The 14,407-nt window shown below is 44.3% G+C and overlaps 1 protein-coding gene across 2 annotated transcripts in view; it reads left to right on the top strand.

The window, feature by feature from the left end:
* Positions 1-14,407, top strand: part of LOC138064054 (tubulin polymerization-promoting protein family member 2-like) — a 78,305-nt gene that overhangs the window by 42,982 nt on the left and 20,916 nt on the right. The window contains exon 1 of one of the 2 annotated variants that reach the window (XM_068924783.1): positions 6,066-7,003. The exons of the other annotated variant lie outside the window; for it this stretch is intronic. The gene's annotated coding sequence lies outside the window, so the exon portion shown is untranslated. Of the gene's footprint in view, positions 1-6,065; positions 7,004-14,407 lie in introns of those variants that run through there. 2 annotated transcript variants of the gene reach the window in all.

Raw genomic sequence — 14,407 nt, 5'->3', positions numbered from 1 at the left:
TAACAGCATCTTCCTCACCATGCAAAAGCTCTGTACAGAACAATGATTTGCACAGAACAGTGATTGAATATTATTTCCTGTAACAGACGCCAGATTTTCAGATACTGTGTAGAAGACAAGTATCTTCTGCTGACTCGCTCTCATCTTGCTCCATCTTCATCTATTACAGTATGTCTGCTCAGTATCAGTCTTGGATTGCTACTGCTGCTGTCACAACTGTCCTATTGCAATTCCCTTCTATGGAGGGGGCTCAGGCCCGTCTTAAGTATTATGTAAAAACAGGTGAAATTCCCACCTGCTCTTTTACGCACTTTTTCCTAAGCAGGAAAGGCTGAGTTCTGCATTTTCTTGTTACAGTTTGAGCTAACATCGAAGATAGACTCATGGGTGGGTATATATCCAATACATATATTGCACTCTGAACAGGTGGGAATAGCTGTAGCAGCTCATTAATTTTATTGTTCCACTCTTGTTGCCGGAAAATTACATGCTGCTTTTCGCTAGCCAGTCTTGAACTGGAAGAGCTGCCAGAAACTTACCCTCCGTTTTCATGTAAGTGGTATAAGGTCTGAAATGCGGGAGTTTTGGGGGGACACATGCATCCACTGGCATCTCTGAGGGAGAAATAGAGCCATTTAATTGAACATGTCCAAACTCACTGTGGAAGAGTTCTGCCATCAGTAATGAATGTGAGTCTTATCCTTTGAGCATACGGCTACCGGCATTTGCTGGAGTCTGGTGGACGGGATAGTTCGGTCTACGAAGGCTGAAGCAAAGGCAATGTGCAATTTTGTATGCTGCTACCTGGAAATCCTGTATGGGAACATACCCTGGCAGTGATTGGAGAAGGCAGACGGTATCTGTAGGAATACGTGCTGGCTCGACCTTCCTGAGAAACTGGGATCACTAGTGATGCACTAGAACTGTAAAACACCTGTCTGAACCTGTGAAAGAATTATCACAGAGAAGATTGATGAGATTTTGATATTCCGGGCAGAAACAAAGAAAAGGCCCTCAGATGTCCCTACTCTTTCTGCCTATCATCTGTTTCTATCGTAAGTGTAGGGACGCTCTGTCTTTTCTGGCTCACAGTGGGGTTTCCTCTAAGGAGAACTGTTTAAATTTACAGAGCTTCTCAGGAGATGAAGTATCTTACGGGAACTCAGTGCCAGCGTAAATGAAAAAGTGGTGATATTGGGTATAGGGATGGATGTTTGGTGTTTATAGCATCACTGATGACTTTTGGAGGACTGGAAATATCTTTAGGCCTGATCCCTGGCATCCGTGCCTAGGAGCAGAGCAGATGGACCTGGTTTGCACTACCCCATATCATCTCCTGCTGCCTGCAGGGAGGCTGGAGTTACTCTTTGTGTGACAGCCGCAGCCCTTGCTTGTTCCTAGAAAGGAGAATGCCTTGCCCAACAGGGAGACAAGATCTCTTGGAAGGCCCCATAGTATTTCAAGGGCTGAGCTTATGTATAATAAAAAGACGAGGGAAGAGACAGGAAATGCAAGATGTTATTCTGAGTGATGGTTTGCGAGTGGAAGAGTATGTAACAACGTGAATATGTTTTGTATGTGTCGAATATTCTTTATCGAGCTTGATAATTTGGAGGCTGACAGGCTGTACTGATGAATAAAGGAGCTGGAGCATTGCTGTGGGCATGCAGAAGGCACGGTAAACACATGATACGTGATAAATAGGAAGAAGTTACGTGCATAATACTACAGTCACATGCCTTGCTTGGAGGACTTAAATGTCTACTAGCAGTAAAATCCATTAGGAAAGGCAATTGTTTCCTCGTATTGGCCTCCTCCAAATCCAACACATTCAAAAATAGGCTGTTTCCGTCTCCAAGCATTCCTTTATTTCTGTTGAAACGATAACATTCAGTTTGTGAGGAAGTCCACTCTTCTTTAGTGTTAGCGCAGAACCACGTTAACTTAATACTTTATTTTCGCTAAGGATTTTGTGTTTTAGACTGTGTTGATGTATTTCTGCTGCTAGCTTAACGCGGATCCCAATTGGATCTTGAATTTAGGGAATGGAAAATCCTGATAAACATCCGGGCTGTCGTGAACGCAAAGGACAAAGCCTTTGTAGGAAGATGTCTATGATATACGCCCATGAGAAGTGTTTGATGTGTTGCAAAAGGCATCTGCCTGAAAAAAAAATGTTTTTCCTCTTTGGCTTTGTTGAGCAGACTGTGGAAGTAAATGACACAAAGTAACCCTTCCTTTCCTCTCTTACTGCCCTCTTTTTTTGTTTGATCTTGCAGTGATGTGATAATGGCGAGGCTGTGACTTGAAAGTAATTTCTGTAATGACTTATAGCATGAACAGAGGGGGTTTTATTCTCTGCTGCTAAAGGGAGATCAAAGTATGATCTAGAGATCAGACCTATTTTGAGAGAGAGGGGACTGCGCAGCCAATTCCTACCTCTGTCACTGAACTGCTGTGTCAAACTGGGCAAGTCGCTTAACTTGGCTGTGCCTTGGGCCTTTGCTGGACCGTGGCACTCGGCTCTTGCGCTCCTAGCAGTTTTGCATAGCTTAATCGTAAATGACTGTCTGCACACTAATTAGCCCCAGCCAGTGCAAAGTTCATTCTCCTGGTTTTCAGCCTTTATACCAATTTAGAGGACACCATGGTTATTTTTGATTTAGGCTCAGTCGCAGCTCGAAGGAGGAGAAGGAAGAAAGGTCTGAGGTCTGTGGAGAAGATATAGGCAATGACACAAACTGGAGGCTAATGCGAATTTCTGGGCTCAGGGATGTACTGTGTGAGGGCTGCTGACATCTGAGGAGTGCGATTACAATGTTTGAGCTCGACCTGGATTAGTTTAAACGACTAGCTGAGTTACTAACAGCAGTTTATACAGTGCAGACTAACCTCTCGAGTAAATTCCCTATATATCACACGGGCTGCACTTGAATTTTGGTCACCACGTTTTTACCGCGCTGCCGCTCAAAGTAGTTAAAGTAACATTAGTCGAGGTAGGGTGGCTGCATCTCACAGCTATGGTTTGGAGTTAGTTCGTGCTTGGTAAGGTAAGCTGGTGAATGGAAAAGTCAGGCCTGTCTGTTCGCCAGGGTGCTGCATCTGCACGGCTGCACAATCCATTGCAAGCCGATCGACTGGCCGAGCCCTCTGAACACCAGGGCGAAGTTGCACCAACTGTTGTCTCCCTGACAACCATCTGAGCGCTCTTACATGTGGAAGAAATTGGTTGCAATCAGTCTGGAAGGAAAAACTAGTGGAAATCCCTCCGCTGCAGACGAGGCTGCAGTTTTGCCATCCGTAAAGAAAGGAAGATGGCAATATTCCCCCATTCCATAGCTATGTTCAGAGTTTAGTCCATATATACCTAAAGGCAACGTGATTAGATCAGAAATGCTGGGGCAATACAATGCTGTGTACTATAAAGGACGCTCACGTCAGCTCTGTGTTTTGTACACAGGCGACCTAAGAGAAAAGACTCCCTACTGCAAAATGTCTGCAGTCCGTGTGCCTGGAGAATCAGCAGGAGCTGAAGAAAACTTCCAAATTTTGCATGCTTCCAAGACAGAGCAGGGGAGCTTCTCTCAAGTTATTGACAGGAAAATTCAGGAATGAAGAGATTAATAGGCTGTGCATGTAGTGCGCTGTGTTGTTTTTTCGCTTTCAGGCACCTCAGGGACAAGCAACCCACCCCAGTTTCCCAGTATGACACAAAGGCTAATGCAACCCCCTCGACTCCCTGCAGCAGTTGCAACAGTGTCTTCTTGCCTTCTGCCTTCTATCTTTCCAAGGGGAAATGTTGGGTTGTTGTAGCATGCAACATTTAAAAAGTTAATGATAGGCTAGCTGCTAAAAGCCAACACTTGTGGCTTTAGGTTCCAGGAGGAGAGGAACGGGAGGGCAGCCTGCTCATACCAAATATCTGAGAGTACCTTGCTGATGGGAAGCACTGGCAGACTAGAAAGTGCTCTGTTAATTATTGTTGACATTGCATAGAGAGCTTCATGCTGTTCTTTCACTGCCTGCTTCAACTTAATTTGTTTGAGAAAGTACTTTTTCTGTGCTGCAGATTGTGGAAATTCATATACTCTACCGCACTGACAGATGTGTCTTTGTTTTAGAGGAAGCCATTCTTTTTTCCAGTGCTGAATGTGAATGGAGCATTTCACACTGGTGGCTTCCAAAAATATTTATAAAGCAAAGTTGAGCAGTTCAAAATATTTTGCCCTCCTACGCTGACATTCACATGCCATTATACTACCGTTATCAAAAGCATTTGCAGTAGAACTTGCATGAGTTGGCCACAAAGATTGCGTTAGTCAACAAATGACTGAAGGCACACATTTTAGTCAGCTCTATCCCACACAATGTGCAGCAGTATCCAGTAATGCAGCAAGGGCTAGTAAGGCCATTATTTTAAATTGTGAGTCAAAGACTCGTAATGGTCCTTAGCTCTTATAAATTCTGCTCATCTGAGGAGACAGAGGGTAAAGAAGTGGAAAGGGATTAAGTTCCCTTTTCCCCCTCTTTCTGCTGGCTGGAGGGTAAGGTGTGGGTTGGTAGCTCTTAATGCCTCTTCTCTTCAGTGGCCTCCACGGGCGTTGCTCGCTCTGAGGCCCGCCATGGTTCAGGTAATCTGGCCTTGAATGCTGGCTTTGTTCCCCCTCCACGTTTCGCCACTGCCAATTCCCTGGGTGTCTTTCACGTTACTCTCCCATTTCCTGATTCTTCCTAAACAGGCTGCTGAAAAATGAAGCATACGACATCCATTTGAGCAGAGAGAAATGCTCCCTATGAACACATAAATGCATAAAACTCACTTTTAAGCTTCATTATAAATTGAAATGACCTCTCTGCCCATCCTTTGTGATGATTTCCGTAATCTTCGCCACCGTATTGAAACTAGGGCTTCTCATGTATTTCTTTCCACAGGAATTGTCTCAGTGAACTACATCTGCAATCAGTGCGCTGCAACGGCAAGTAGAAGAGCATGACTGACTGACCTCGTTAGTACAGTGGTGCTAATTAACACTTGATGATTCGCATAGTAAAACCTCGTGTATTTCATGTCCATCCTCTGCTCTTTGTGCACTTACGTCTTTGAAGTTTGATGTTAATAGTGAATAGCTGCGAGTCCAAGCAGTTTATATGCCTGCTCAATAATTTATATCTGGGTTGGCTTTGGTCAGCTCATCCCTGCTCCAGAGAACCAGGAAAGTGAGGATGCCTGAAACACCCTGATCCTGCTCGACTGGCGAACGGCTAGAAAAGACATTTTAAATAGCGGGCAATCTCCCTTGCTGAATAACGGCAAGGAGCGCAACAGCAGGAAGAGACAGGGCCTATCCTTCTACTCTGTCCTGCCTTCCTAACCATGAATTTGCATGATGGAAAAGAGGAAGGGCGCTTTTCTTAGTAAGGGGCAGGAACTCCACCTAATCCCCTTTCTTCAGAATTTAGGGGATAAAACATCACTCTAATACACCCAGTGACTGCACCCTGGGTAAGATGCCATTTTCCTTCAGTAGATGTAGAGGTTTCTTTCCTCATAATCCTTGCATTGTTTGGACACAATCCTCTTCTGTACGCTTATGTTTTTCCATTGCTAGGTGATTTTTTTCAATTGCTGGTGAATGCGTGGCCCTTTTGTTATCCATATTCAGTGTCAATTCTGTGGTATTTAATCATGTCAAAACGCGAAGTGCTTCGATTGAAAAACATTTTCAGTGGACATCAGTAATTGATTTCCTTTTTTGTTGTGAATTTTGGAGGCTTGCAGATCAAAGTAGCTTCTAAAACTTTGATACAGGAGAGAGAGAGAGAGAGAGCACCTTTTCAAGCATGCATTGCAATATATTTGCTACCCTCTTGCTAATAGCTTGCAGTAGGTGAAAAGGCAGTACAGGTAATCCGGAATGCAATTGAAGAAAGAAACGTGGAGAGAGGTAACAGCAGACACATGTTGCCTTTTATCCCCTATGAAGTGTTGATTCCCTTTAATGAATTTGTAACACGACAAAAAAAAATCCTCAGTTTTCCCATCCATTTAGTGCAAAGTAAGAGAATGCTAATCATTTTCTGTATAACGTTGTTGAAGAAGCTACTCCTCTGGTATCTTGTGGACCGGGCATGAACAGAAATGAAATATGGAGCTTGTCTGTTATGTAGCCATGCCAGGAGAAGCAGGAGCTGACAGATCGTCTCAGACTAGCTCAAGAATCGGTTTAAAGGATGGGGGTCGACAGGGTTGTTCCTCTGGCACGAGGTCGCTCTCCAGATCAAGGACAGAGCCTATCTGTGCAGAAGCCAGTTGCTTTCAGTGGCCAGGCTGTGACTGCGAAGTAGGCCTCCCTTCCTCCCAGCATTCATCTCAGCTTTCAGCAGCTCCTATTGCAAGTGAAGAGCGCCTTTCTTTGACCTTGCCATTTCTGGCGTAAATGTGTAGGGGTGTGTAAATTGCCCCCAAAACGCTCCTCTCCTTGGAGAAAGGATAAGTGGACAAACATGTGACAGATGTTCGTGACGTTACTCCACGCATGACTGAATAGCTCGCTTAGCCTGCTCTCACTGGAGTCGTACGTGGCCACAGAAGAAAAGCAGGGCATGTGATGACGCTGATGCGCCTGGCGCGTTAGTGAGCAGTGGGACGTCGCCTGTGGAGACATGAGGTTCAAAGACGCCTGGTTTCCCAAGAAAGCCTGAAACTTGCCTCCAGAGGTCTTGACAGGCCTTCTTAAACTGCATAAAAATGCAGTTTCAAAACTCAGCTTAGGCCCTCGAAGTACAGATGAGGTTTTGCAACCAGCTCGTGACCTGCTCCTCTTCCCATTGCAGCATGGTGCCTCTGTCTTAAGAGGAGGGATTTTTTTTGAAAAACATCCCCATGTTACTTGGGTTTGCATGCTCTTCTTGGCAAAGTGTGCAGGACAATTAATCTCTGGCGAATTGTGCGCTTTGTGGGGACAGCGCACTGTCCCTCGGCGCCTGCAGAGAGCAGCTGCAGGTGGGTAAGGTGTGCCGAGGCGTCCAACCACGCAGAGAGGTAGGAGGAGCAGGAACTGGCCAAAGTGGTCAGAGAGGCCCAGGTAGGGGCTCCTCGATGGCGGGTGGCGTTCGGGCAGGCTACGAAACCCCCCGTGGCTGGCCGAGTCGGTCTGCAGAGAGCCTCGCGCTCCTTTTTCCCTCGTGCTCTCCGCGTCCCGTTTCTGCCCCGTCGCCTAGCGTTTGAGTTGAAAGCGTACGCTGGCAACGCCGCACGCGGCGCTGGGGGGAGGCCCCGGTCCAACTGGTTCCAGATGTGCTGGAGCTGGCCGAGCCGCGCGCTGCGGAGCAAAGTGTGCCTCTTGGGTTACGGGCAGGCACCCATGTGCCAGGCCGTGCACGTGGCTGGCTGCCACACTCACTAACCTGGTATTAACTGTATTAATTGTGGACATAAACAGCGCTCGGTGCCAAGCATGTCACAAGCTGATTATGAAAGCTGTGGCCCAGGCGGAGTTTCAAATTATGCTTCACTTTTAATTTTAAGCGCCTTCCCCTCCTCCCCCCGCCTCTAGAGTCCTTGAGTGTGCCTGTGTATTTATGAAACTACAGACGCCGATCGAGCGGGAGAAGCGATCGAGTTGTGAAGAAGGCGGCAGTGTCTGCCCGTGGCGGGGAGCGGCCGGAGCGGTTCCTCCCCTCGGACACCGAGCTTTGCTGCTTTGCAGCATTTCTCCCCAATTTCAGAGCCCCCCCACCCCACCCCGGGACAGGGGATCATCTCCCCGCGGCGAGGTGCGGGCTCGGCGGGGCGGCCAGCGAGGGTGAACGCTCTCCGCGCTGTCGGCCCCCCCCCCCCCAGCTGATTTTTCATTCTGGGTCATAAAATAACCTATCCCCGCAGCACCATCTATCGGGGAGTTTATGGCCCGGTGCTAGTTGCCTTCATTTTAAGAACGCATTTTATTTGTTTATTTATTGCCTTAAGCTTCCCTGGGATTGGTGTCAGCCATTATCCCCCGGCAATTAATCTTCAACGAAACAAATAATATCCATAACAAAGGGTGACGTAACTGAGAGGCCTGGTAAGAAGGGAAAGGGTGATGATGGCATTTCTGCACAATACGGCCCCACCTTCCTGCGAGGGGACAGCTCATCAAAGGGATTTCGAAAGGCTCTGCCTTTTGTGACTCACGCTCCAGCTCTTTGTCCGCAAAGGGATATGTGCTTATTGCGCACGGCCCGGCGTACCCGGGATGCTGGTGAAGAGCACCTGTGGGTGCTTTGGAGCGGTCTTTGTACTTAGCATTATAAACACCATCGGCACAGTTTGCGGTTGGTTGCTCCTAACGCTTTTTGATCACATTTTGCTTTCTTGTGTCCCTGTTAAAATAGTCCTTTTTTCCCCCTCCTTTGTTTAAGATTGTTAGAGTAAAAGCCCCTTAGCTGCATAAGAGTTTGGAAGGTGAGAAAGTAGTACTTGCTCATTTTTAAATACGAAACTCCTCTTGACCAGGCCACAAGTAAGATTTGCTGAAATTAAAAATTTGGCTTGGGAGCAGACCTTTTCGAGTCCTATAATCTTTGTTTGGTTTGAAAAATACACATTGGGTTTTACTAAAGAGCTGATTATTGGAGCGCTGCACCGGTCTTGTCAGCAGAACGTTTCTCAAGTATATAAACACCACTGAGCGTGCAGGCAAAGTGCACGCAGGTGCACGCAGCTAATGAAACGGGCACTTTGTCCAAAGGACTTAAAGCTTCCCTGGTGCAGCTGGTGAAAAGCTGAAGATGAACAAAAGCAAAACTGCTGAGAAAGTTTCTTGGCAACACAGATTTCGCAGAGGCAGGGCCGGCGGACCTGGCCATGCAATAGTCAAACTCTGCGGGCGCTGTGACCCCAGAGTAGCACCTGCGGGTTGCTATTTTGGCCGTTGCCTTGTTGAAGGATGATGGGGATAGGTCTTGTTCCTACTCTGGGGGAAGGTGAGTGATTCTGTATCTTGAGGGGATGTCTTGTGTGTTTGACTGCGCTCCACTGCTATAAAATCTTTCCCACCGTGGACACCTCGGCTGCTAGTGACTACTGACCTGGGTTTCGTAGAAGGTTTATTTTGAGTGCAGCGAGTGGAGAGTCCTGGAGACATCTGGACTTGATCTCCCCCCTCCCCCAAGCAAAGACACCTTCAATCAAGCTTTGGGCTATCTAATGGCGTTGGATTATCCTCAGCTAATGTAATGGTGTCCTGCTGTTAAGGGTAATAAACAACTCCCTTACTGCCTGTCAGGTCTTTCAGCAGCTCTGGTGGGAATAACGGCCAGGTGTCAGTGATAAGTGCGTGGTCCTTGGCAGGCGGTTGTGGTACTGTCCATGGAAAATTCGGGCGATTCCTGGAAAAGAAGGATTTTATAGAGGGGTAACGTATTTGTTCATCTAAACGATGTAGGATGCTGCTGATTCCCATGCGGCTTTCTCAAAACACTGTGAATATTGGGTTGCAGATGGCAGTCACCCAGAAGTATAAATCAGAATGACTGCTGTGTTCAGCGGAGTACAACTCCCTACTGCCTCTGCAGTTGTCTCTTTCTCAGTAGTATCCTGGTTGCTGGTTCAGTCAGGGTTTTTTTTTTATTTTTTTTATTTTTTTCAAACAAACAACTACGTGCGAGTTGCAGTGAGCAAGAATGTACAGGGACAAGGAATTTGCACATTACAGAGGGAGTAAATTCCAGCCAACCAGAAAAATGAAGATTTTGCAGAATAATAGGAAGGCCAAAACATTTCAGCTCAAATGTACCGATTAGTTTACCACCAGAAACTGATCTTTAGTTTTCTTTTACACAAACTCAGTGATTTCTGATTTCATCAACTTAAATAAGGATTAAGTCAAAACTCAGTAGTGACTGCAGGAGCTGGTCCATAGTGACAAAGTTCATGAGAATCTTATTAAGGAGAATTATTCACCTGTTCAAATTAACCCACGGAATCTGTGGTAGGGGAAGGAAAAATAACGTTGAATGAGTGCCACCAAGTGTCCTCTTGCAGTATAAGAAAGCCCAGCAGCTTCTCAAAAATACTTGATAACTCAAGCCATGAAGACCTTAAGTGGAAGAAATGGAGGCGTATCGCAAAGTTTTGTAATTTGGGGAGGAACATCATGGCAAAGTCTGTTTGAGTGACAGATGTATAATTAATGACCCACTGAGAGTGCAATAGTGATCTCATGAGATCTGATAGTGGCGAAATATGTGTGATGGGGGCAGAAATACACACATAACCCTGGTTGTCCATCCAGTTTATGTATCCATTCTGTCTGCTGGTTCCTTTGAGCAGCTGCTACTGCTTAATGTTGACACTGAGCTATCTCTGTTCCTCTGCCCTATTATGTCATATGATGATATGCTATAACCTGATCTTACTTCAGCCACATGGGCAAATAAGTTGGAGGCATTAACATAACCATTTGGACCCTGCTTCTGCTCCTGTTGATCTCAATGGAAACCTTATCAATGTCTGTAATGGGGGCAAGGCTGAGGCTGGGTATATACAAACAGCAGAGTTTCAACCAGTAAAACAACTACTGCCAAATGTCCTCCGTGATTCTTTCATCCTGGCCTCTCTGTACATGAAAAGATTTTCATGGATCTTCAGATTTTTAATTAGTTCATGTGAGTGTTATTAGAGAAGGAGGATTTATATTGGCATATCTTGAATCTTACAACTTGCTGAAATTCAGACGATTGAAGAGATGGATGCCCAAGTGTGCTGAAACTCCACTTAGGTTTTCTGTCCTGGAAGCTGTGGTAAAAGAGAGGTGCCAAAAAGCTGCTTTACGTTGCATGCAGTGACAACTGCCCCTTGTCCTGCTGGGGCTTATTGCCTAGATTTCCATACAACCAGAGCCCATGTCTAAAGCAGCTACACCAGCAGTATGAGGGACCTAGCCAAAGAGACTGTTTCTTGCAGGATTCTGGCAATGCACATATTTGGAGATGACAGAAATATTTTAGTTCCCAGAATGTGCTGCAGGATGAGTGCAGAGTTTTGACATTTTTGCTGGAGTATATTTATATATAGATAAACTAATCAGCACTGTGGTAAATGACACCCGTTAAACTGGGAGGAGAGCCAGGGCCCCAAAGGGAGCACCATACATTGCGGGGACTCTGAGTAGAGAATTAACAGCACACTCAGTCTGTTTAATCAGCAGCCTATTGTATGCCTTATAGCCTTTCCACAGGAGTTAATGGATGAACAGACTTTTGCTGGCATAAATTTTCCGTTGTAGAGCACTCTGTTCTGTTCTGTTTTCTTATTTTGCTATAAATTAACTTAAATGAGTCAGGTTTACTAAAGTCAGAGCGTGCTGTGAAAAAGCTCACTTTGGAAACAGTTTGCAGCTTATCTTTATGTGATGAAGGCCGGAATTGGAGAGTAGAGGAGCAGGAATCCTTGCAGTGGCCTTGAGCTATTTGGAAGGACCTTTGGTTTTTATATGGGGCATATATATTTCTGTGGGACCTCGAGTATGCAGAAGGGGTGATTCTCATGTCTTTTGATCTGACAACATATAAAAATGCATGCTATTGATCTGATATTTACAGGTACGCAGTGCTTTCTAAGCTCTGTGTGGGGTGGTTGGTAACCAAACTGCCTTCTGTGTGTGGATAGGTTAGGCAAAGTGCTGTAAGTGTATGAGCAAGGCAAAAAGTACTTATGTAGACTCAGGGGAAAGTCTAAGCTTTAGCTTAGAAAATATTAACCTTCTGCACAAAACAGTAAGGAAGTAGCTGTCTTCATCCCCTTGCATCCTTTCCAAACACAATAAACACAGTTATCAATATTCTTGCCAATAATTCACCTATTATCTCACTTTACAATATTTCATTGCTTTAAGGAGAATTTTTAATATACTGGAGAATATTCCTGATGGACTGTGGTATCTCATTATTTATACAAAAAGAGGGAACATAATAGCTTCTTCTCTGAAATGACCAACCTTCCTCGAGCTGTAGAAACGCTCTTTGGGGAGCTGAACAAAGGGAAATGGCAAACTGAAACAGGTTGCTAAGAGACAATTTCAGATGCTTCCAGATTTTATGAAAAACAAAAAAGTCACACCCAGAAGGCAGGCAGGCCTTATCATTTCCAAAAGGAAATGATCAGACCGGTATTTGTATGGGGGCCTGAACTTCAAGTGAAGCTTCCTCTTTAATAGCCCCAGTGACGAGTCACTTAAACTAGGTGCGCAGTTGATTGGACACGTTGCATTGATGAGCATCAGGTGGAAAACCCGTGGTAATGATCCACATGGATGCGAAGAGGATTCATGCTGTCATGACAACTGACGTGTGAGATGTGCAGACACGTCCTGCGAGACAGACCCATGGTCCCAGTCCGTTATCTGTTGCAAGTGGTGTTCCCAGCTAGTACCTTACAGCTGGTAAATTGGTATAAGAGAGCTACCGCTTGGCTTTAGCTGATCCCTGACATATTCTTTCTTAATGCATACCTCTTCAACTATTTTATCCTATGTGACCTATGAGCACTTCTTCATGTTCCTCATGAATTTGGCTAGCTCTTGAGGTCTGACTGTTTGGTTTTACGTTTTTTCTTAAACTTTAAAAAATGTGAATATTCTCATCCAGTTTAGAAAAAGGTTATTTTAATATTTGGTCAGAAATGATACAAGACAGTTCATGAATATTTGTTTTCCAAGTAAGTTTTTTAATATATGTATTTATAATATTAGTTGATGCATTCATCGTAACTTGCTACAGTCAATAAATAAATGAACCGGAATAAAGATCATTGAGTGCAATTTAGCAGAGTAGAAAGCCAGAGAATCTCTCTCAAAATAAGTGGCTAGCATCGCCTTGATGCTGGAACAAACTCTGACTACTTTAGTTTGTATTTACATAAGTGTTGCAGGAAACAAAGAAATGAGTTGATATGGTGACCCTGTATTCACATGTTCTTCTTAACACAATTACATCCTTATATATCTTTGTCAAATCTTTTGTTATTGACAAAACCAGCTAGTATATGGTTTTTATCACACAGAATTGTGTTAAACTGTAAAATTAATGTTAAATTATTATGTGCTAGAGTTTTTCCTCTTCCAACTGTTTAAGATTTCCTGTTTTTATAGTAACAACAGCAGCAAAAAAAAGTGCATACAATGTCTCCTTTGATTGAAGACAGCTTTATTAATGCCATGCTAACTGATGCCTAATCCAACTCCTGCTGAAGTATTTCAATTCAAGAGAGTTGGAACTGGCTGTAATACTATTGCACATGTAGGAAGATAGTCATTTTGACTTCTTTTTATTTTAAGGTTGATTAGACCTCCCTTTGACTGTAGAGTGAAAAAAGTTGGCATTGTTCAAGGAGCAGTTTCCTTTTATTAACATCTTCTGTAGTCAGAGAAACACAGCTTTCATTGTGCTTTTATGCTGTCTGAGTCATGTGCTCAATGGATGATAGATCAATGCTTAGTCAAGCCTGGACACGGTAAACTACGAAAGGCAATTTGATGAATGGAAGCCGAAATGTCTTTCAAAATACAGTTCCTCCTTTATGTTCAAAAATACGAAAATATTCTACCAGGATCTCAAATCCAGGATTAAACTACCAAATTAAAGCTGACATAGTTTATTTTAAGGTCACATTCTGACTATCATGTAGTTAATGAAGAGAAAAGGCAGATGCAAACAAGAGATCACGGAGTGGACAATGCTATACTCAAGTAGTGACTGAGCCTTTCAGATCTCCATGTCATTCAAGCATCTTGGAAAAATCAAAGAAAGTGACAGTATCTGAACATATTCCTGCTCTAGATTGACTCTCCTCCTACTATGTACCTCAGACTGGATCTTTGGGGATGGTGTCCGGAAGGAAGAAGGGAATTCTGGCTCTGTGAATGCCAAACTCTTAACTGCCGTGATTTCCTCCTCTCTCGACCTCCTTCTACTTCACTGGCTCCTTTTGTTTAATTTTTGAGAAGTTGCTCATGTGATATGCCTATATTCTTCTTCTCCTTTAGATGTGTTTTTTCAGTTACTCACCTCAGTCTATTTCTCTGCAAAGTGAGTACCTTCATTTACACTTGGAAGCAGGCCTACTTTGCCGTGACCATGCTTGTACATTTAATTGTCTTTCCTTTCTTTTTGTCCTTTGTGTGTACTTGTGGTTTTGGCCTAGACTCTTTGGGATCAGTCCTTCCTCACAAAGTTAGGCACCGTGGTCTTCACTACATTATTAGACACAGTGGAACAATAAATAATGAATAATAGCTAGCTTTTTTTCTAAAGCAGCAAAAATGGATTTCAGTGATGATAACTACCTGTTAAAAACTGAAGAGAGACCACCAGCTTTTTTACATAGGCCAGTAAGGAGCCATCTGATAGTAACACCTCAAGATCA

Source organism: Struthio camelus, chromosome W, assembly GCF_040807025.1.
Source record: "Struthio camelus isolate bStrCam1 chromosome W, bStrCam1.hap1, whole genome shotgun sequence".
NCBI lineage: Eukaryota > Metazoa > Chordata > Aves > Struthioniformes > Struthionidae > Struthio > Struthio camelus.
Note: the sequence above shows the minus strand (reverse complement) of the source record. Positions and strands in the feature narration are given on the sequence as shown.